The sequence below is a fragment of the Phalacrocorax aristotelis genome, chromosome 1, assembly GCF_949628215.1.
Source record: "Phalacrocorax aristotelis chromosome 1, bGulAri2.1, whole genome shotgun sequence".
Classification (NCBI taxonomy): Eukaryota; Metazoa; Chordata; class Aves; order Suliformes; family Phalacrocoracidae; genus Phalacrocorax; species Phalacrocorax aristotelis.
Window position 1 is genome coordinate 132,778,603 of NC_134276.1, and position 24,022 is coordinate 132,802,624.

The 24,022-nt window shown below is 48.6% G+C and overlaps 1 protein-coding gene across 2 annotated transcripts in view; it reads left to right on the forward strand.

Annotated features, from left to right (window-relative positions):
- The first annotated feature begins 6,792 nt into the window (after positions 1–6,792).
- Positions 6,793–24,022, forward strand: part of ATN1 (atrophin 1) — a 28,039-nt gene continuing 10,809 nt past the window's right edge. Inside the window, exon 1 of one of the 2 annotated variants that reach the window (XM_075108658.1) lies at positions 6,793–6,951. The gene's annotated coding sequence lies outside the window, so the exon portion shown is untranslated. Of the gene's footprint in view, positions 6,952–7,159; positions 7,431–24,022 lie in introns of those variants that run through there. The other variant, XM_075108651.1, reaches the window with a different exon arrangement.

Below are 24,022 nucleotides of genomic sequence, written 5' to 3' on the forward strand. Positions count from 1 at the left end.
AATCCAACCCAAGCTATGACAGAGAATAAATTGATAACAACACCCTGCCCACTGTTACCAGTTCATGTCAGTAGCCCCTCTATTCACTGGGGCACACTCAGGTCCTGCAAACCTCTTGCCTCACTTCACTACAGAAGGCTTCCAGACCCTCACTTAAGCCACACTGCCTTGTCTGTCATGATGAGCAAGGATAAGGGTAAAGACTGAGGTTGCTCAGCAAGTCCTACGCCCCCACGACCGTGTCCTGACGCAGACTTTAAGATCAAAAGACAACACTTGAAAACACTGGCATTTCACTGCTGATTCTTCACTAAATAGCAATAGAAAAGGGATAAAGTTCAAGAAGGGAAGACAAAGGCTGTGGCATACATGCCCAGAACAGAAAAGGGGGTGGGAAGGAGAATGTGAGGGTAGAGACAGGATTGGTTTCTAGGTGATCACTAGTGAATACAGAACAAATCTCAGCTTGTGTCCTAGCTGCAGGCCATCCCTCTCGCCCACGGTCTCTGTGAAGTACCCTCCTCGGCCTCTCCAAGCAGCAGCGTAGCTGCGGAGTAAAACTCACCCCAAACTCAAAGGCTGCACCTAAAAGACTACGTGTCCGGCTCCACACCTCATGCCCACGGGTGAACAAACCCAAGCAAACCCCAAGACGCTGGGAGGCACACGGAGTCCGTGTCACCGGCAACAAAGGAGGAAACCCCCCGCGGCCGGGCGGCGGGGCTCGTCGCAGGACGTCCATCCCGGGGGAGGCAGCGGGGGACTCCCGCCACCAGCACGGGCAAGGGGACGGGGCTGGGGACGGGGCGGGGGGCCACGGGGGCCCACGGGCGGCTGCCAACCCCGCACGGCGGCCGCAGCTGCCTTCTGGGAGCTGTAGTCCGGCCGCCGCTCGGGGAACGCTCCATTTTCCCGCGCCGGAGCCCCGCCGTCCCGCAGAACGCGGCCCCCCGGGGGGGGGCGGGGGAGCAGGAGCACCGCGCCCGGCCGGGGGGCGGTGGTGGGGGGCAGGAGGGGGCGTCCTGCGTTCCGGGCGGGCCCCGTGGCGTCCCCTGCCGTGTCCCCCGCAGTCACGGCTCCCGCGAGAGCGTTCGTGCGCGACAGCGCTGTTTTTGTGGAGGAAAGCGCGTTTTGGGTGCGCGCGTGAGGTAGAGGGAGCGTGCCGTTTTTTCCAGTTGTGCACCCAGCTGTTCTCTCCCTTTGTTTTAGATGCTGGGATTTTTCAAACGGTCTGGCTGATGCTAAGGAAGCAGGGCAGGGTTTTTTTTGGAAATAAAGTTTCTTAGCTTTCATATTCCCAAGAGCACCTCCCGTCTTCCTCCCCAATCCCCATTTGGCTTTTTTTTGTGCGAGGAAGGAAATAAGTACCCAAGGTAGCCTGTGTTGCCCATTCAAATGCAGCAATGCTGCAACAGCAGGGAACCGGTATACATTGTGGTAAGAATTTTTTAGTGAAGAGTTATCGCCAGTGACGTATTGTCACGTCCCTGTGTCAGAGAAGACGCGTGAACGCACTGAGGTGATGAGAATGCGTTGTGCTGTAGTGGTGCCTCACCTCAGTGTGTTTTATAAAGGAAAAAAGAGTTTGTCACTGATGGCACAATGTATATAAGGAATATATGACCCTGGTATGTTTGCTAGGTCACTGCAAATACTTAGCCAATGCATCATAATGCTTTTTTATCTTTGCCTCAGTGGCAGAGATTTGGTTACAGTTTCTTTGTGACAGAAATGTCCAAACGCTTTGCTATTCCTGCACCTGAGGACTCCTGTTGTATAAGCTGATGTCTCCATCAGGTTGTCATGCTGTACTGTGCATTCAATCAGAATGTGAGGAACAGCACAGAGATGGGCTGGAGATGTGACAATAACTGCGAAGGGAAACATTTGCTGGATTGGTTTTCTTTTAACTCTCAAATCATAGTCTGTTTAGATGACATTTTCAGAGCAATGCCAAGCTGTTAAAGAGGTAATTTAACACTAGCCTTCCCCACTCCCCCAAAGCCTGCAGAATTGCTCTTTCATTTATAAATAGGTGTGTGTCCATGAAGGAGCTGGAAGGGGAGATGCCATTGAATTAGGCTTGTTGTACAGTACACAGTGAAGCCTTAATGACAAAGAGCTACTGAATTTCTCTGGTATCTTTTTGCCTCTTTCAAGAACGATGGGGTGGTGTCCAGTCTTGGGAAACCAACATCTTTAACATAGGAGGCTGTCACAGACACTATTCTGCTGAACATCTGACAAGAGGTCCAAAAATTTGGGTGCTAGGTAATTCCTATGAAGTGCTGGGCACCTTACTCGAAGAGTATTTGGCTCTGTTACTGGGAGACTGAATGTGGACAGCTTGGACAGGGTGCCAGGAGGGTTAATACAAAGCTTGCTCTCTAGACAAAGATCAGCTTGTCTCGGTGTGGAAGAAGCTGTAAGTCTGTGTTTATGCCATGTAAGGGGGAGATAAACCACCTCTGTGAATGATGCAGGTGCCACAGTTTTGGATAAACTGTGTGCATCTTAGGGGTCTCTGCTAGCGCAGTGCACATCCTGCTGTGCCTCAGCAATCAGCTGTGCAGCCATGACATACTGGCACATCTAGTGGACAACTTAGCTGGTGGGTAACCTTAGGGTGGTAACCTTACCCCTCACTTCTAGAGGATGCCAGAGTGCACATGAATGAACCACCGCAATTAACACTTCTCTGAGCTGTAGCCCAGGCCCAACCAGCTTGATTAAATGGTAAACTGAGGCAGCTCATTATTTTATTACCAGTCACTGAGCCATCTCGCCCATGGGGGCAGCCATTGCTGGGAGACTGGTGAGACTGGGCAAGGAGGTTTATAACCTTCCCAGTATATATATATAAAACTTTCATTTATCAACAATCCCAGTTCACAGCTATTACTTGTGTGAATTTGAGAGAGCAAGTCAGGAGAAGCCATCCTGGGTGGCCCTGGCTGGGTTCTGGCTTGAAGAAAGCCTTTCCCCAGGCCCAGTGCAGCCTAAAGGGCTTGCTTGGTGATTCTTTTCATCAAGAAAACTACTATGTGCTGTGTGTCTGCACTGTTGAAAAGGGAAATGGGCTCTGTGTATTTTCGGAATCAGAGTTTCATAGGAAGACTGAGATGAGAAGGGACTTCTAGATGTCTCCGCTCCAAACTCCTGCTCACTGGAGGATGAGCCCCAGAGCTAGATCAGGCTGCTCAGGGCCTTGGCCAGGCAGTTCCTGAACATCTCCAAGGGGGAGATTCCCCAGACCCTCTGGGCACCTGTGCCAGTGCTGAAACATCCTCAGGGAAGAGGTTTACCCTTTATCTAGTCAGAATTTCCCTTGTTGTAAATGTCATAACTATTTCACTACGCATCCGTCAGAAGAGCTTGTCTCTGATTTCTCTATAATCCCCTACCCCCCACCCACCCAAAAAAAAAAGCTGAGGAGAGTAATTAGTTCCCCCTTAGCCTTCGCCTTCTCCAGGCTGAAGGAACTGGCTCCTGCAGCCTTCCCTTGTATGCCATGGGCTCCAGCACCTTAACTATCTCATTGCCCCCACAGGACTCTGGTTTATCTGCATCTCTCTTGTGCTTTCTGTAAGAAAGCCACATCCCAGCCAAGGCCTCTTGTTTTGCAGGCTACCGTTTGTCCCTGGTAGAACTGGAAAGCAGTGGGATAGTGTGGCTGAAGAGACCCCGAGAAATGGCATGGCCCATCTCCCTGCTCCGAGGGAGGACCAGCTGCACCCTAGCAAGCTTGGTACCTGCTTGCCAATCCTCCTAGCTGGCTCACAGACTCCCCAAGTCATTTATCCATCCTGAAAAGATACAGCTAATAATGCTCTTGATTTGCCCAAGGTCTTCAATCTGTTGATTTCAAAGGTGAGACCATTTTACTTCCTGTGCTCTGCAGACAGTCCACCTTGGTCTCTCTGCACGATCACACACGACGTCTTGTGTTTCTCTTGTTTATTTTCTGCTTATATTGACCGTCTTGAATTGGAGTAAAAAGTGTGGCTTTACCTAGCAGCAATTTGGCTACGAGGATTTCTAAGCAGGGAAGTGGAAACAGTTTGTCACCTTTGGGAAGGTTCACAGCGCCTGTATCAACCTTTCTAACAGCCCTCTGGGAGCTTCCTGGTCACATCCTCCCATCCTCAGCCAGCTGCAGACCCAGAAAAGGTCCTGACCAGCTGCACTTGTCTTCAATCACTCATCGTTTTTCATCCCGCTGGCCAAAAACTTCAGCCTTATTGGTGGAGATGCTGCTTTTTGTCCACAAGTAAGCCCTCAGAAGTCAGGATCACACAAATGCAAATCATTACCCTGTCCCCCTGGTCCTGCTTCTCTTTTGAGTCACCTCCCATGTCTTCTCATAAACTTAAGACTGCAGGCTTTAGAGGAGACAGGCCACCTTTGGCTGGCTTCTTGAAATAATGCTAAACCTAGTAAGATTTTCATAAGGCATTGGGGCGTCTGCCTCTTCTCTTATGGAAATAATAAATGACACTAAAATCTTGATAATAAATTTAACATTTAAGTAAAATTTTTGACCTCAAGCAACTGACCTGATTATGGGAGATGATGACATAAAAACCATTCAAGGCTTGACTCTGTGGTTGAACAAACTTGGTGTCACATGTTACTGATCCAGAAGACCCTGGGACTGAAGCAACACCTACCACTGTAGCTTTCACAGCAGCTTTTCCCCAAATCACAAACCTTAGGGGTATGGGTATTTTGTTCAGCATCCAGAAGACAGGGATTTTGACAAGCTCTTCCTCCTTCATGAATCATTACTTTAGCCTCTAAAAGCCACACTCATTATGAGCTTGGGACACAAGGCTGTCAGCTCCTAAGGTAAGAGTTTGAAGCAGCCGTGACAACTGCAAACACTACTACCTCAATAGCAATAATAATATTCTTTCTTGTTTTCTGGGGCTCAGCTTGGTGAGACACTTTGTGAAGGAGATGATACTTACCTCTGTGCTTGGGATCAACGGGACAGTCTCTTCAACATAGCACCACTGCAGAATAATATTCTGAAATGCTTTGGACTGACCACCTGAAATCAGCGGGCATTTTTGCAAATGTTAGCCATGGCTTTTTCGATCCCCCACTCCACGTGTGGAAACCACAAAGTACTAGGGAACAATAGCACCCCGGGATTACTGCTGACAGGGCGGAGGCCCTCAGCAAGGGGTCCAGACAAAGAGGTAGGTTGGGGAGAAGGGTGGATGAAAGAATTAGTGAGGGCTGGAGACATGAGGCATGATTATATTGTGCAATGTGGTGCTGCGTTGCCATGGGGGCTGGCTCTGGAGCGAGAGGCACCAAGAGCAATGCTGCATCCAGGATAAATAGGGAGGCCCTGCAATGGTACAGTACTCCTGGGAAGAGGGTGTGGAACAAACGCGCTGGGAGCCATGGGCTTACAAGGGTGTTGCAGGGATATTGTTGATGTTTTTAAAGAGTTCGGGTGGTTAGCACTACAGGAAAAAAAAACACAAGGAGATGAATGCATCTGTATGCAGTGCCGAGTTTGGATGCTGTACAGTAAATAGTGCTTGGAGGCATGTAACGGACAATAAGAATTACTGAGTAAAAACCCAAGGAAAGCGCGCACACCATCCAGCCTGCTCACTGAAAGGTCCTGCCAAGGAAGTATTTTGTGGTGATATGTAAAGGCTGTTATCGGAGTGCAAGGGCTTGCCCATACTCATGCAAAGTCTCTCCTGCTTAAACGTGCAGGCAGATGTGTCTGTACGATGCAGCCTAGGTTTTGCTTATACGACCAGCCTTAGTTCCTACATCTAAAATGGTTAGTAAGGGCAGCATTTGGTCACTTGTAGCTTCTCTCTGGCCCTTCCTTCCCAGCTCCGGCTGGCCGTGCCCCCAAAGAAGTCAGTGGCAGTGGCTACATGTGGTTTAGACCCTTCAGTGACCTCCCAGGTAACAAAACCAGAAGGGTCCCCGCTGCCACCTTCCCCAAAGTCCTCCTTTGACGGCAACTTTTCCAAAATGGCCACGCAGGCCCTCGGCGGGGCTGTGCTTCGCCAGCGAGGGGAGGCGGCCGCTGCCAGCCCCGTTTTCCTAGCACACGGGGGAGGATGTCTCACCTTTAACACCTGGGTGAATCGGAGCTCCCCACCGCTCCCCGCCACCCTAAGGCCTTTCTAGCGGCGGGGGGGGGGGGGGCGATGTGGCGCCGTTCGAGGGCGGGGACCACGCCCGCCGCCTCTCCGCAGCCCTGTCGCTGTCGTGACCGCGCTTTACGGGGGGCCGGGGGGGGGGGAACGGACTGACACGACACCGGGACCCCCGCACGCGGTACCCCCCGCCAGCCCCCGACGCGGCGCGGCCCCGCCGCACGGCGCGGGCGGGGCGGCCTCCGCGCGCCGGGCTCTCCCTTTGTGCCGTCGCCTGGTAACCGGGCGGGGGATGGGAGGCGGCGGGGGCGGGGGCGCGGGGAGGGGGGGAGAACGCGCGCGGCCCTGGCGCGCGCCCGCCCCGCACTGCATGCTGATGAGCGCCAGGCAGGCAGCCGCCGCCCCCGCCCCCCGGGGGGCCTCGCCGCAGGCCCCGTCCCCGCTCCCCGCCTCCCCCGCTGGCCGTAGGGCCTGCTGCCGGCCTCCCCGCGCCCCTCCCCGCCCGCCGGCCGAGTCACCTCCCGCAGACACGGGGAGCCCGGCCCGCGGTCCCGGGCGTCGTCGTGTTCCCCCGTCCCCGTTCCCCCCCGGCCCGTCCTGCCAAAAAGGCTTCTCCGGGCTTCCCTCCCTCCCCCCTCCCTTCCCCCGGGCCTTTGTGCCGGAGCGGGGAGGCGAAAGCCGGAGGAGCGGGGCCCGGTTGCACGGCGTGGGGCGCGGCCGGGGTGGGGGCCGGGCTCGGGCTGGCTGTTCGCCCCGCGCCCGGGTCTCCTGCTGCGTCCCACGCTCCCCGCGGGCCTGATCCCGCCCCTTGCGGGTGGGTTGTGGGGAGTGTGTGTGTGGGGCTGTTTCGCGGGGCCCCCGCGGGGAAGGGAGGCTGGGAGGGGCGGCGGCGGCGAGCGCGGCTGGGGGGGTGACAGAGCGGAGAGGCGGGGGAGGGGGGCTTGTTCTGGGCTCTTCGGAAATGGGAGGTGGCTAAGGCGGGCAGCGGTCGGAGCGATGGGAGGGCGGCGGGGCAGAGGCGGCGGCGGCTGAGCGCGGGGTGCGCGGCGGGAGAGGGGGCGAGAGAGCCGCGGGGCGGGGGGGGCAGCTCCCCGCCGCACCCCCCGAGCCGCTGCCCCCGGCACCAACCGGTTATTCCGGAGACGCGAGAGGAAACGAGGGAGCGCGGAAAAGGAGGAGGGAGGAAAGGGGAAAAAAAAAAGAGGGGGGGGGGAAACAGCGTTTAAATCCCTTCCCCCCGCTCCTCGCCGCCTCCATTCCTCCCTTCATTCGACCTCCCCTCCGGAGCCGCCGGTGAGTCCCTCGCCCGCTCACAGCCGCTCCCGCCCCGCTTGTCATTTTCGCCCACTCGCTGCATTCTTCCGCGGGTGTTTTGGTTTTTTTTTTTCCCCCTCCGGTCCGTCTGTCGGGAGGGGGGCGAAGCGGCGGGGGGGGTGGGGGGATGGACACACACACGGGATGGCGGTTAACCCCCGCGGCGCTGGGGAAGGGCTGCCGGCGGTGCCTGCCCCGGCGTGGATGCGGCGAGGGGGCGGGAGGGTGCCGGGGCGCAGCGGGTCACGGAGGCTCGGTTCGGATCGGCGGGGCGGGGGCCCCATCGGTCCCATCTCGCTCCCCGCGGAGTCGGGTCCCAGCCGCGACTGGGAGCGCTCGTAAATCACCGGGGGGCGCTGCCCGCCTGCCCGCCCGCCCGGGGCTTGTTTGCCTTGGACGACGGCGGAGCGCCTTCCCTCCGGAAAGGGGTGTGTGTGTGTGGAGGGGGGCGGGCAGGGGGCTCCGCGGGGGTCCCGGGGCGGGGACACCCCCCGCCGCGCGACCGGCGTGACGTCACCGCCCGCGGAGCCCCCCTTCCCTGCAGCAGAAAGTTCGGCGGGGGCAGGGGGGTGAGCAGCGGGGGGCCGAGGCGAGGCGGGAGTTCCGAGTTTGAGGCCCGGTGGGGAGGGGCGCACAACAATGCCGCGGGGGGGCGGAACGGACGGACACACAACCGGCCCATACGCTGCCTGCCGGGCTAGCTCCCGCCCTGCCGGGCCCCGAGGCTGCCTCCGGCCGGTCCCCTCCTACCGGGGTGCCGTGTATTGTCCCCGCTTTCCCAGGTGCGGCTGCGGAGCGAGCAGGAATATTTGGAGATGTTTCAGCCGGGGTCTGGCTGCTGAGAAGTGTGCTTGCTCGCCCCCACTCCATTTCTGTGCCGGGCACGGGTGGAATTCAGTCCCTCCCGGTGCCACCCTCAACGTGGGATCTGCTGCCCCCTCCCCTGAAACGCCAGGTTGCTACTGGGGGACCAGGGAGTGGGTGAGACCTGTACGGTTGGGCGGCATCAGGATGGTGTTGGTGCTCCCTTTGAAGCATCCGAGATGCCTCCGTGTGTTGGGCTGGTTGTCCATTTGCTCTTCAGGTTTTTTTGAGAAGTGGCATCTGTATTTCCCACGCTGTCCTTCCGGCTGTGCCATCCAACCGGTGGCGGTCCTGCCCCACTGCCTTCTGCAGGCTGCTGGCCTGTGGCTGCCTCGGCTGTTGTTGCCCAGCGAACTGCCAGTTGTATTTTGCAGAGTGGCCGCTGTGCTGTTGAAGTGGCAGCCATTTGGTCACCGTGGCATTACTTTACACACTGCCTTTGCTTGCCGTTGAGTTCTGCCTTGATAGCTATTGTATGTTCCTGAAGTTGCTTACAAGATGGGCAGTGTCTTTCTTTGCATTTGGCTCAGAGCTGTGGCTGCCTTGACTTCTGCAGCCAGTTACTTAGTTGCCAGGATGGCTACTATAAGAATTTCTACGGCTTTTGTCTGCAGGGTCTATTCTGCAGTGCTGTGGATCTTGGGGAGCAGCATGTCCTTACCCAGCTCACCACTCAAATCTGTTTTCTTTATCCCTCATTGTATTGGGTGGGTTGCATGGGAGCCACTATGCTTTCCAGCATTGAAAAAGTGAGGAGAAAGTAGTGGGTCGTTATCCTAAGGTGTGCGGCAGGAGAGCAGAGGAGAAGGAGTTGCAAATGCCATTCATTTTGTGTCCAGCTGAATGGTGGAGCATGGTTACACACCCTGCAGGTATGCTTATGCCTAAAGCTTCAGAGTTCAGCCCTGACTTCCCACCAGAATCAAAGTGGTGGTGTCAGTGCATCAGCCAAATCCATGCCTGGTTACCTCAGTTTTGTAACCCAAATCCGACAGTTGTTTGAGTTGAAAGCTAGACCTGCCCTTCTTCTAGGCCTGAGGGTATTGTGCATCATTGTGCTGCACTGCACATGCATCCCTGAGGGGCTGGAGCTCCAAGATCATCACTCATGGATGGGACACTTGTAAATGTGAATGGTCAAATTGTTTGTTGGAATGAACTTCATGCTTTTTCCCTTTGTTTCTTGGCCAAGTTGTTATTATGTTATTGGTGACTATGCAACCAATCATTTTGAGTATTTCTCCAACTTCTTGGACACGATCTGGTCTTTCAAACCAAACTTTTCCAACTGGGATTCATGACGGAGCTTTTCAAGTATGGCCATTAAGAAGTGAACGTATAGCACCACGGTTCATGCTGGAAACAATAAAAAACTCTCTAAACAATTGAAAATTAAATGTGCAGTGAATCCTAATGAAGAATAACAGGTTTAACCTGCTACGATGGCCTGCATTTACCTCCTCCCCCAGATTTTGTACCCCTTGGGTACCTCTGAAAGGTTCTGGTGTTCTCACCTTTAGGTTTGTCTGCACAAAGAATTACAGTCAGGTTTCTTGTGGGCATACTTGTATTCCAAAATAATACTGGGCATGCAGTAAGCTATGATTCTATAGCATAGTGGGATCACTGCACTGAAAGCAACCTGATCTGTATTTTTCTTCAAGAGGGGGAGCCTTTATTTGTAACTGGGAAGAGCAAAACCTGCCTGATTCATTCCAAGTTCAGCCTCTGTCACCCCTTATATACCTTCCTGATTCCTCCTGGAGCTCCCTCACGTTCATCAGTGTTTTTCTGGGGGATGGAGGTGGAGTTGAGGGGAGCAGTTGCTGCAGAATACAGAGCTGTGTTGGGAAGGACACTCATTTGCCGCATCTGGGGTGTAATACCTTTGCAAATGCAGTCTCTGGAACTGGTCTGAGCATTTCTTCAGCTGTGTCCCTCCTCAAATATCTACATGAATGTTTACCCAATCTTATATTTTTCCTTGGGGTGCCTGCCTTTTCTTCTGAGAACCTGGCTTTCTCCTCTGTCAGGCTGTATCTTCCACAGTTCTGTTTTTTCTTTCTCTCATTCTCTTTTGGACAAAAAAAAAAATATTCTTGCCTCTAGTGGATTTTTCTGATCTCTTTCTTCCTCCATTAGAGATGCTATGGAAGTATGAAGTATATTTCCTGCATTTATCACTTCCTCTTTTCCATCTGTACTTCTTGAGGACTGTTCCTAGTGAAGTACAAAATAGTAATGCTTTATGACTTTCTTAAAGGCCAAAGGAGAAGGCAACACAAGTTCTGAGTGTGTTTAAAAGTGGAGGCGTTTCTGAAAAAGTCGTGCTCTTAACCAAGTGAGCTACACCTAGGGTATGTGTTCTCTGCAGAACTAATTCATGTGATCACTGCCCAAGTCTGGTCACAGCGGATGGTTTAACATGAACATGAGATGCTGCATCTCAGTGACTTGCCTGAGTTACCAAAGCTGCAGTGATGCCCAAGACCTGTGTTACCATGTTGGCCAGGTACATGTCCCATTGCTCTTTGTGTCATGCTGAGCTGAACACCAGAGAATCTTTCTGTCCTTCCAGTCATGTGGTGGGCAACTGTGGGCCTGCAACCCATGCCCTCAGTGAGAGATGTGTATAGAGAATGATGAGACAGAAGGGGATCTTTCCCGTTCAAGTGGTTTTAGCTTTACCTCTCTACCTTAGTCTGACTCGCCAATTTGGACTTTGAGCATTTGGGGGTGAGGATTTGGCATGTGTTAAAAGTTTTAACACAAGTCAACTTTGTGAGGAAGTGATCCCTTCAGAATCATTGCCTTGCTTCCAGTTCTGATAATGCTCCTGCAGAAAACTCAGGCAGTCTGTTTTCTGTTTGTTGTGGCAGCAAACACTGTTTTGTTATTGTCTTCTATTAAAATATCAATAGTTGATTGATTGTTGTGGCAACATTTTCACCTGCAAACCAAAGGGTAACTGCAGTATCTTCTCCAAGCAATTTTAGCCAATGATGGTCTGTCTGAGCTTTGCTGAAGAACGGTAGCTGGTTGCTTTCAATCTTCCTTCATGTTTCCTGCCCTAGTGATGTTGTTCATAGACCAGTTTAGCTGGAAAATTTTAGTCTTGTACCTCCCAGCCTTACAAGGCACTTGGTGATACCCTGTTTCTTCCACAAGGTCTCTCTGTGTTATAGATCACTTAAGTGAAGGTTGCATTTGAGCAACCTTCATCTCTTTGGATGGTAGATTGGATATACTGTGTGCATATATATATATTTATGTGTGTGTATATATATATCACAATATATATAATAGTCTGTATAACATAATATATCTTACATAATACATAATGTTACATTTTATATTAAATTTTATATTGATACAGCTTAGTGTATTGGATATAAATTATATCTATGGCATAGTATTTTGGATATACTACTGCTTTTCTTTCAGGCAGTGCAATAGGTGAAGTGATTTTCCTCAGAGTTTGCCAGACGCGTGAAGAGGGTCCACCCTCTATGAAGATTGGTTTATCCCATCATGATTATCCATTAAGCTTTCCTCATACATTGCTAGACCATTGCTTTCAAAGTATATTTTCACGCAGAGCTAGACTCAATCACCTGTTGGCCAACCTGTCTGATGACTTTAGTATTGAAAAACCTGTTCTGATCAACTGGCTGGTCCTCTCTCCTGCAGAGCACATGGCAAAGAATTTCACCTGATGGTCTTTGCAGAAAATATTAGAGTATTTATTTTAGAATATAAATAAAGAAACATCTGAAAGATTTCCAGTGATGTGCTAGATCCCTGTGCAAGTTTTTCAAGTGACTGATTTTTCCCACTTCTCAGATTTTGCACTATTTCTATGTGGAATTTGTCGAGTTTCAGCTAGATCCATTGGAGGTTAAAGAGCCCCCTGCTGTCAGAAATCTTCTCCCTTTGTAGTACTCATAGGCCATGGTCAAGTTGCCTTTTAACCTTTTCTCTGGTTAACTGAATATATTGAGCTTCTTAAGGCTCTTACTGTAGGGGAAAGGAGTTACCAGACTTCATTCTTGTTCTTTTTATTTTTAAGTTTTCAATTTGTCAGCATCCTTTTTGGAGTATGCAGGTAAAAACTGCACATATTCCTCCCATAATGGTCCCACCAATCCTGTAAATGGTCAGGTAAAAATCATCTCTCTATTCCTATTTCCAAAGAGTATTCCTCTCTTTGTGCACTGGTAGTTTTCATTCATTCAGTAATAGCCCCCTTAAAAGTCTCATGCTGGGAACTTATGTGCAGTTTGCTCTCAGCCATTAATTACAAGTCCTTTTCAGAGCTTCTGTTTATCCTTGGATCTTCATTCTTGGAAGCTTACTACATTCTTCTGTTCTTGATGTAAAAATCTTCCATAATTAAAATGCTTGGTTTTCTGTGCACCCCTGTTGCAGCAGTAATGCCCACTGGTCTGTGCCAGGTTTCCATTTAATCACTTACTGTCTCACCTGCCTCAGCACCACCTGCAAACTTCACCCATGTTTCTGAAAACTTTGTTCAGTGGGTGCCTTTGCCAGCTACCAACAAATTCTGTGATGGGCCACTGTGGCCTCTCAACAGCGAGCTTTGGGGGACTTGGATTTTGACAGCGGATCCATGCATGAGGTCTTTTTGCTGTGACAGGTCACACTTGTGCCATAGCTGTGCACTGGGCTTCAGCCCACAGGCTCTCATGTGCTGCTTTACAGAGATTACCCAAGGCATTAAAAATACCTCAGGCAGTGGTTTCACTTGTCATCATGCTTTTTCTCTTGGCAGTCCAGTCTCTGCCTAATTTGGGATCAGTCTCTGGGCTCAGGTGCCTGCTTGAGAGGTTGAGGGCTGTGTCTGTGGTCTATGAGGTAGATATGTACCTGTAGGTGGTAGCACTTTGGCATGAATTGCTTGCTTTGAATTCTCTTGGGATTGGGTAGAATTTTAGATGCTTGTGACTTCTAATCCTTTATTGTATTGTGACCAGGAAGATAATGATTTAGCCATAAACATGATGTTTTCTGGTATCATAAAATCATAACAACTAGAATCACATTTCACTGTGAACTTGGTGAAGTATGTAAGACACAACCTCTCCTTCCTCCCAAGGGTGGTTCAGAACTGGCACAAGTTCCCAGAGAGGCTGGGGAAACTGCTCTCTGAGGTGTTCGTGTAAACTTCATCCAGATTTGCAGTTTACTAGGAACCCCCCTCCAGCGACCTCTTCCCGTGTAAATTATCCTGTGATGCACCATTGAGTTTCCCTTCCCTCAACCCTGCAGGTGAGGGCAAGATCATCCCACTGGCCAGTTCTGTAGAGCAAGGAAAAGCTGTGGGATCCCAAGCAAGAGAGTGACTCAAAGCTTATCAGTGTCTCAGGCCTGCTGTATGGATTGTTCCTGTGCCCAATTCCCTGCCTCCAAATCACTCCTTTCCTTCTTGATCTGTCTGTCAATCTTCCTGTTCAGATGCTTGCCCTTTGCACAAATGGCTCTTGCATTGGCTTCGCTGTCAGTCATGAATCCCTAGAAACAGAATCAAAAGGGTGTCCTTGGGTCCCTTTGGGCACCATGCCAGCTACTTTATTTTGCAGAGTTAATGAATTCTATCTTAATGATTTTTTTTTTCACCCTTGTTATGCTCTGTGTCTCTCAGCATTCTGGAAATTGCTTTCTGCACCTTCTCCAATCCACTTTCATCTTCCTTGATATTGGGTGACTGAAGCATTACATGGTCTACCAGAGGATGTCTGACAGGTGCAATGTCCAGTGGCATTAATACTTTTTCTCATTGCTTGATAATACTTTGCCTGATGCCTTCAAAATAACAATAGCTGTCCTGTGATTAATAAATCCCTCCCTTTCCTCAGTGCTCCCTGCTGATGAGCAGAGGTTCTTAGGGCAGGTGTGCCTGTCACTTCAGTATATCACTCCACACTTTGTACTATTAAACCTGTTAAAAGCATAGCAATGACCCTACTAGGTCCATCTAGTCCAGAGTCTGCCGCTCCAGCAGCGGTTGCTATGAGATCCCTAGGAAGGAGTGTGAATTAAGGCAAGCTTACATGAGGTTTTCCTCTGATATTCCTACAGCTTCCAGCTGTTTTCAGTGGAGGGACTGCCATAGCTGGATGTGGTTTCTTGCTAGTCAATAAGCACCAGATATTCTCTCTTGTGTGAAGCTCTCTAGTCTCCCCTCAAGTCCATGCAAACTTCTAGCACTCATAGTGTCCTTTGATTGGAAATTCTGCTGCCACCCATTTCAAGAAGAACCATCTCTTTTTGTTTGTTTTTAACTTGTTTCTTTGTGGCATTATTTGATGGGCCTCAGTTCTTGTACTGGAAAAGACAGTAAAAAATTACTTCCAATGCAACCTCTACATTTCATGTATGGTTTTACAGTCCTTGATCACATCCTCACTTAGTAACCCTTTTCTCTGGACAAAGATGTCTAACCGACTCACTCATGCCTCTTCATTGCTCTTTCTAGTTCCTGTGGAAGAAGCAGAACTGCACAAGCATTTTAAGGTGTGGGAAAACCATGGGTTTGTGCAAGGGCATAATGACATTCTCTGTTTTGTTTTATGTTTCTTTCTCAGGAATTTTTAGCATGTGGCTTGCTTTCTTGATGGCTGCTGAATGCCAAGGTGATATTTTCATGGATCTGCCTCTCATAACACAAGCGTATCACTCTTGAGTGGCACTGGTCAGGTTAGAGTCCATGATTTTATATGTGGAGATGGATTTTTTTTTTTTAGTCTGTGTGCATTGCTCAATGTTTATCTAGACTGAAGTTCATGTGCCATTTAATTGCCTAATCCCTTCGCTTGGAAAGTCCTTTTACAGTTCTCCTCAGTTAGTTCTCATCCTCATTATTACCCTCATTAATTTACTGTCATCAGCTGTATCGGCTTCCCTTCTTCTATATCCATCCTGGTGTTCCTTCTTCTGTGTTTTGTTCTCTTTAGTTCTCTCTTAAATCAGGATAATCTGGGATACTGACAGTCTCTCCTAACTTAATGCTTTTGGGAGGTAGGACATGGATCCTTGTGAGGATCCAGCAGGCTTTCTTCCACCTAGCACTTTCAGCGCTTCATTAATTCATTCAAGTGCATTTGCACACTTTGATCCTTCTAGATTCTTCTCTACACTCTGACTAGTTTGCATGGGACTGAGGGCTCTGAGCAGACTCATATCCTTGCCTGGACCTCCCTCTGCCAGCTTCAGAATGATACAGGCCTTGGCAGAAGCGGTGAGCATGCTTTTCACTGGTCTGTTATTGAAGGGAGGGATGGATGCTGTGGCTGCCCTGACTTTGGATTCAGCTTCTGGTTTCCTGTATTCTTACATATGTCCTGCAGCTGCAAAGTTACCAGCAATTCTCCCCAGTAAAGACTTGCAGCAGAAGTCTGGAACTGTGATGGTTTGGCAGGTGGATAACTTCCATATATCAACAGTGAGGAGCTATGGTACACGGAGTCATGGTCACAAGTTGCAACAAGGAAATTTTGACTGGTAATGGGTGTTTCAGCACTGGAATGGGTGTCCAAGGTCAGCTGGGGAAGCTTCGCTCCTGGAGATGTTCAGGACTTGCCCAGATGAGGCCCTTGAATGCCCCATCTACATTTGGGGTCAGCCCAGCTGTGAGCAGGAGTCTGGAGCAGAGACCTGCAGAGGTCCCTTTCCTTAAAATAGCGAGTATGGAGAGTGTGATGTGTCCTTCCTCTGCATCACGCATCCGTAGGCCTCCATCCCACTCGCAGAGGGAAGAGCCCAGTGTGTTGTGTTTTGTGATCCTCCACTGGGCTCTGCCAGCCTGTGTCTCCATGAGAACCAGAGGCCTTCCTCTGGGGAGACTGAATTATTCTTCTGAGATTTTTAAGTAAATCTGTTACATACCTACAGTCATTTTAGTGTGCCCTCAGGAATCATTTTACGATTAATATAACTTTCTTTAGTACATCTAACCTTCATTTAGTGAATCAAACTTTATTTTCAGTTGCTCCTGCAAAAATGAATATCTTCTTCTATGCTGTAAATTAAGCTATTGTTAAATGCATGAATGTTTCTATTAGTTATTACCTTGCTTTAGCTCTAATTGTTTTTATTTCACTCTGCTCATCAGAAAATCTTTCTTTTTATCAGATAGTTTTTTTCATTGAATGGTGGAGGTTCCAGAATTACAGCTTTCATACTTAAAATAACATTCTTACTCCTCATGGTTGTGCAGAATTAAGAAAATGAAACATTAATATAGACTTAATAAAATGTAAACTGGATTTATCTCCTGAGAGTGCCAATACTCTGCAAGTTTATTTTTAGTACTCTTATTTGGCATCCTTTCCTGAAATGTGAGCATTTTAATTTTTATTTATCATAAAGGAGAAGGGGAGGAGGAGTGCTTGGGTAGCATAAGTGAATTTGTGAACAAGTACTGTTGACAAAGAAGTCAACAGGTACATATAAGAAAAGGATTAAAGCTGTTGGCTCAGACTGAGTCTGGGAGGTATTATTTTAGGCATAGAATGGTTGGAGCTGGAAGGGAAATGGATAGGGGACGTGTCCATGGGCAGGGACAGCTTTCACTAGATCAGGTTGCTCAAAGCCCCATCCAACCTGACCATGAACACTTAGAGGGATGGGACATCCCTAACTTCTCTGGGCAACCTGCTCCAGTGTCTCACCACCCTCATAGTAAAAAAATTTATTCCATATGTCCCATCTAAACGCACCCTCTTTCAGTTTAAAACCATTGCCCTTTGTCCTGTCACTACAGGCTATGGTAAAAAAGTCTGTCTGTGTCTTTCTTATAAACCCCCTTTATATATTGAAAGGCCGCAATAAGATCTCCCTGGAGCCTTCTTTTTTCCAGGCTGAACAACCCCAACTCTCTTAGTCTTTCTTTACAGGAGAGGTGTTCCAGCCCTCTGATCATTTTTGTGGCCCTCCTCTGGACCTGCTCTAAGAGGTCCACATCTGTCTTGTGCTGGGGACCACAGAGCTGGATGCAGTACTCCAGGTGGGGTCTCACCTCCCTCGACCTGTTGGCCACGCTTCTTTTGATGCAGTCCAGGATACGGTTGGCCTTCTGGGCTGCAAGCACGTGTTACCAGCTCATATCCAGTTTTTCTTCCAGTATCCCCAAGTCCTTCTTCACAGGACTGCTCTCAATCCTTTCATCCCCCAGCCTGTACTAATCCTGGTGATTGCCCTGATGACTCAGGTGCAGGACCTTGCACTTGGCCCTGTTGAACTTCATGAGGTGAGGTTCTTATTGGCCCACTTGTCAAACTTCTTAAGGTCCCTCTGGATGGCATCCCTCCCTCAAGCATGTCAGTTGCACCACTCAACTTGGTGTCATCTGCAAGCTTGCTAAGTGCTCTCGGTCCCACTATCTATGTTATTGATGAAGGTATTAAATAGTATCGGTCCCAATATTGACCCACTTCTGGTTTCCACTTGGACATTGAGCTTGTTGACTGTAACTCATTGGATGTGGCCATCCAGCCAATTCCTTATCCATCAAACCCGTATTTCTCCAATTTAGTGGCAAGAATGTTGTGGGGGACCATGTCAAAGGCCTTACAGAAGTCTAGGTAGGTGATATTTGTAGCCCTTCCCTTGTCCATTGATGTAGTCACTCCATCGTAGAAGGCCACTGGATTAGTCAGGCACGATTTGCCCTTGGTGAAGCTATGTTGGCTGTCTCTAATCATTTCCCTGTCTTCCATATGCTTCTACTTAACTTCCAGGAAGATCAGGCACTGAGGTGAGGCTGAGTGGTTGGTGGTTCCCAGGGTCCTCCTTTCTACCCTTTTTAAAAATCGGTGCAATTTTTCTTCAGTCTTTTCTTCAGTCACTGCAGACTTCATCTGACTGCCATGACATTTCAAATATGATGGAGAGTGGTTTGACAATTACATCAGCCTATCCCTCCAGACCCTGGGGGTGCATCTTGTTGAGTCCCCTGACTTGTGTATGTTCAGGTTCCTCAGGTGGTCTCAAACCTCATCTTCTCTTACATACATGGGTAGATGCAAATCAAGAGGGTTCGTTCAGCTTGTCTATTAAAGTGTGTGTAATTTGCCCTTCAATACAGAATGAAGTTTCTGAAAGCATACATAAACATCTCATAGTGACTAATTTTGCGCAGTATTTTGAAGATAGAAGAATCCAATGGAATTCCAGTACATTGCCAACATAAAATCAATTTACTCATAGAAAATTACAAAAGTTGACAACTGTCACTGGTTTTATACTGAACTCCTATATTTTGCTTTCTGAGCAGTAACAGAAGTTTTCGCTTCAGTTGCATATGGTTGTTTTGTGTTATTTCTGTCTAAGTTTGCCATGTAACACTGTGCTGCCAAGCCTCCCTAGCAGGGCAGGCCTCAGCCCTGCCCGGCTGTGTCTGATGGCTGCTGGTGGTCAGATGTTCCTGTTGGGTGCGCAGTGCTGCAGGGCGGCAGAGGACAGGGAGGTGTGCGCTCTGATTGCGGGCTGTATGGGTGCAGGAGTGGCCCACGGGAGCAGGGCGAGGAGGTGGAGAAAGCTTTAGCTAACGCTCACTGCCTTCAGCCTGGGCTCATGAGTGTTTCAGGATCCCCTGGGACCCTCTAGCTTCACATCATATTGGGGGAGGGATGTAGTTAAACTTTATCCACTGGGTAGGCAAGAGCTTTATCTGGAGTATGATTTTTTGTCCAAGTCTACAGTCTTATTCCTTGATTAATCCACCTTCCAGCTTGAGTTCACAGCCCCTGCATCCACCCAGTGTTGTAATTATTTTGTAGGAGACAGAAAACTGAGTTTCAAAACTATCTTTCATTTGGTGTCTCATAAATGAATTTCTTCTTGAAAGAATTTACTGAGTAAAAAAAATTTGGAAGTTATGGGAATAGTTGCACCCAAGGTAATATTAGCCGCAAGTGTTTGCCCACTGCCATCTTGGTATTCAACCATTTTGGCATCCTAATCCCTTTGCTCACTTCAATCATTTTCCCTTTTAACAGTAATGTCACACTCAATCAAAAGACTGACAATAAGACTATGACATGCAGCCTGAGCCCTGATATATTAATTTATCTAACACTAAACACAGCACCCTTCCCCTTCCTTCTCTCCCTGTCTCCAGTGGGCCCTATAGAAAGACACCAGGGTTCAGACATGAAGTCAGGTACTTAGCCACTGGGAGATCTTGCACTTCAGGTTGTCTGCTTGCAGTGTTTTGGATGAAACTTAGTGTTTTCAAGATACTACACAGTTGTTTACCCTGATTAAATTTCTGGGAATTTTCCTTTCGTTTTATAAATGAGGGAAATGAAGACAGGAATTAAAAATTTATTGCCTGGGACCATTGTTCACTAGGTAGTATATATAAATACACCAACTTCTGGCTTCCCACCCATGGTGCATGTCCCCTGGCTATACTGCTCCAGTGGGCACTCACATCTGAGTGATCTTCACCTGTCAAGAGGGATCCACTGGTTATCATCCCATCTTACTTTCAGGACACTTTCCAGCATCTGCAATGTGTTAGAAAGCAGCTGTGTTTGTTTTGCCACCCTGGTTCCTCCCTCTAGTGCTAACCTGTCCCTTTGCAGAAGGGGGAAGAGAAAAACCAGGATGGGAACACAGAGCTAATGAACTACAGAGAAACAGATTCAGTTTAATTCTCACATCTTCTGACTTCTAAATCCCTGCCTTTGCAATCCAAATGCCTTTGATTTCACGTAGGATTTTGGATGTAGTTCCTACATTTCAAAAAATGACCTAAGGAATAGTCACTGTGTACTTTCAACAGTTCTCAACTGCAGAAAACAAGAGGTTTGAACTTCAGAACATCTGTACTTAGACTAAAGGACAAACTGGCTGCTCACTCCAAACTTATTTTCCATGGACTGGCATCTAGTGGAAGATAACGCTGGCTACGTCTGTAGTAACAACAACAGTGCACAGCACTGGCTGTCCATTACCATGGCGTTCCTTTGTAGAGTCTTTGGTCTGTGCCAGCGAGTGCTCTCCCAGATGATGCCCTGAACGTGGTTTAGAAGTTAGTGTAGGACCATGTCGATTGCCAGTGGCCAGGTTAGGTGTGTCTGTCCCCTTTTGGAGGGTAGGAGGATTTTGCCATCCGTCTGCAAGCTGTGTAAAGCCAGTCACCTCCAGGAAGAGAGAACAGGCACTGTCCCATTTTATTTAAAAGTACAGATGCTGTCAAATTGCCCCTTCTTGCAGCATTTGTGGTCCTGATGGGTGGCAGAGTTTTTAATTAATTTCTTCTTTGAGACTGAATGATCCAGCCGTGCATCTTGACATCTTTGCACTCACTGCCTCCAACTAGGTATGTGGTCTACCAGGCAATGCCTAGGCAGAGCCTCCGTGGAGAGAGGAGGCTACATCAGTGCTGTTCCCCTCCACCCCCAAATCATCACTGGCTAGCTCAGGGGGACCTCCTGTGTCACGTACCATAGTCACATTCTGCTTGATGCACCTCCCTTCCTGCTTGGTCCAGGTCTGAATCTGCCTGAGGTTACTGGGGCATTACAGTTGGAGATCAGGAATAGTAGATAATAAAACCAAGTAGCTTGCTTGCTCTGCTGTTGAGGACCAGCAGAAGTGACAAAACCTTTCAGCCCTCTGTGGATTTGGAGGCACCTCCCAGACTTCCCTGTGTCACTGGAAATTGCCTCCCTGCTGTAGGTTCATGTGCTGGGTGTACCTGTGTGTGCAGCCCTGGCATGTGCAAGCCCATGGGGCGCATGACTCAGTTGTCATTTACAGTCCAGGTGAAGCCCCCAAACACCATCCCAGACAACTTGGTGCTGTTCCTGCTTCCTCTGCTTCCGTTGCTGTCTAGAAAAGTTTATTTCCTCAGACCCTCAATCTGATATGTAAATGCTATCCTGAGCCAAGGACAAACATTCAGCCAACTTTCTAAGAGACCAAGGGTATATACTTGAGTACATAAAACTCAAGTGTATCTCATTTGAGATGGACTTGATTCCAGTTTTGTCACCTGTGAAGAGTTGCTCCATACTACAGCCTGGGAAGGAGAGAGCTTATCTGCATCCTTTAACAGAAGAGGAAGTGGAGCCTGTGATCTCCTGGCTGCCTGTGCAGGACAGTCCACCTTTGGCAAGGAGAATTACTTGAAGCTGGGGAGGAGGAGGAGTGGGATCCATTTTGGATCCCATGTGGGGATGCCTGTTGTATGTGCATTGCTCAAAGGAGACTGTACCAGGGCTTATATGAGAATATGGAGGGGTTTGGGCAGTAAGCCAAACCAGGCTGGGCTGTATGAAATGCAGACAGAAAATAGCAATTTGCAGTGCCTCGTAACTCAAACCTGTAAGGGGCTTCACAGGGCCAGGAAAAGGTTATCCTTTCGACAGCAGCCCTGCCAAATGTCTCGTTTCCTTTCCAAAACCACAGAGCCCTGAGAACTCTTCAGAGGCATTTACAGGGGTCTTCAGTGATGGGAAGGGTTAGGTTAACTTTGTTAATTGTTAAGGCTCACATTGCAAGCCTTTATTTCATAGAGGTTAAAATTAGAAGGTGGTGTTGTGATCCTCATATCTGGCCTCTGACATTACAGTTGCTATACTGAGCCTAATAATGTGTACGTCAATTCTGTTACATATTTTAGAAAGGTCTTTGCTCTCTAAGTGATAGAAACTTCTGCCCCAGTGATCAATTATGTCTACTGAAACATACCTATTTGTTTCTGGCTTTGTTTGGTACTGCATATTCAGTGGCTGACATAAGCACTGTGTTGGTATTTCTTTTAAAAAGGGAAGTTTCAGTATGTGGTTGGCTGCATGTTATTTCTCTGACTGACTTCTCTGGAAAGAAGACCATAATTGTCATTACAGGGTTACTGGAAAGCTGAAGTGAGACCTGTGTGCTTCATTATGATGTTCGGTTCTTTGGTGTGGGAGGTGTGGTGTGGGTGGCACCCCTGTTGAATGTAAAGTGCAGTGACCTATTGGTAATGTGCTGATGTTGCTTCTGTGTGTTCAGAGCTGACCTAATACTTGAAGGTTGCCAGCATGGCATGTATTGAATTTGAGTTAAATTAGGATTGCCTTACTTACAGTGTTTGTTTCATGTAAGAAATGTTAATTCTAGATGCTTTTCTAGAATAGCATCAGTGTAACTGACTGAATTAGCAACCAAAGGCCAAAGTATGACAGAAACGTAAGGCTGTAAAGCATGTCAGCTGGCAGGGATTAGGAGAGTGCTTTGCCTCCATTAGGTCAGTTATAAACCAGAGTGAGCTTTTTTTCCTGTTAAAGAAGAGGTCTCAGTTAATGAATTGTTGTGTGTGGGAATTAATGCTGGATGTGTCCCCTGTGGCTTTCATGATGAGGGTCGAATAAAATATTAATGAAATTAAAACAAACAGTCCCCTGCTTTTCCCAAGTACCTTCCGGATGGGTTTCTCTAAGCATTCGTCAGGGAAGATGTGGAGCCCCACAAGAGACAGGCAAGTGTCATTACTCCCTTTTCACAGGTAGGGAGATGGACGCGGTGGAAAGCAGTGACCCAGGACCGCATACACACAGTTCAGCAGCAGGGCTGCACAGGAGGGCCAGGAGTTCCCCTGTCTGGTGCCTTTGCTCTGACCCCTTATGTCAGCTCCCTTCTCAGAGAAATGAAAGTGCATCCAGACTGCTCCTGCACTGGCTGGCTGGAAGCTGATCTTTCCAGGTCTGGGATGGCCTTTAGGAGCCCCAGATCTCAAGTCCTCTTATTCACAAAACTTCCCCATGCTTCCAGATCACAGAATATAATGCAGGAGATGTGGATATTTTCTCCTGATGTCTGATCCTGAGGACAGATTTCCTTGTCTTGCAGATTGTCCATTCCAGGGACCGAGTATAGGAGCTCAAATGACAGGCTGGGAAGGACAGTCTCTTTTTGGTTACACCTGCTCAGTACAGTGCAGTGCAGAAGATCTTGAGCTGGATGGAGCCAAGCAAAGTAGCTTCAGTCCAGTTCCCAGTCTAACAGTCATGATGCTTTCATACCCTAAATTAGGAACTGTGTGGTGTAACAGGGTGTTAAATATCTCTGGTGCTTTTGGACGTAGCACAAAGCTGTAAATTTATTCAGAGGGAGCTCAGAAATCTTCCCGCTGCTGCAAAGTGTAAGGAAGTACTCTGCATCTCTGGGCATGACTCTTATGTGGAACAGTGAGAAGCAGTCTAGCGTATGCAGAAGATGGAGACCTAGGCAGGCACTCCAAGCTAAACAGAGTTGATTCTGTTTGTGTCATGCAAAAACAAAGCTAAATGCATTTTCTTGAACCTATTTGTGTATCTTGGACACCAAACAACATAAGCAAGACTTGTCACATTTTCTGCATTTTGTGCTGGTGCGTGTATTCATGTGCGTATGCTCTGGAGAGGGCAGGGCTGTATAATACCCCTTTAGCAGAGGCCACTGGGGGCTCATTATGCAGAGCTAGCTAATGACAGCACATGGCCAGTTAAGGATAGTGTAACTTCGCTGCACTGACAAGAAGTGCAAAGAGGAACTTATGAAGTCAGAAAAATTGTCATTAGGAACACTTTAAAGCACTTTCCCATTATTTTTTTTCCCCGCTCTCTCTCTCTGAAGATCAAATAAACAAGGAAATGGAAATACTAAAATGATTTCAGAATACAATCAACATACTGATAACCATTCCTCCCTAT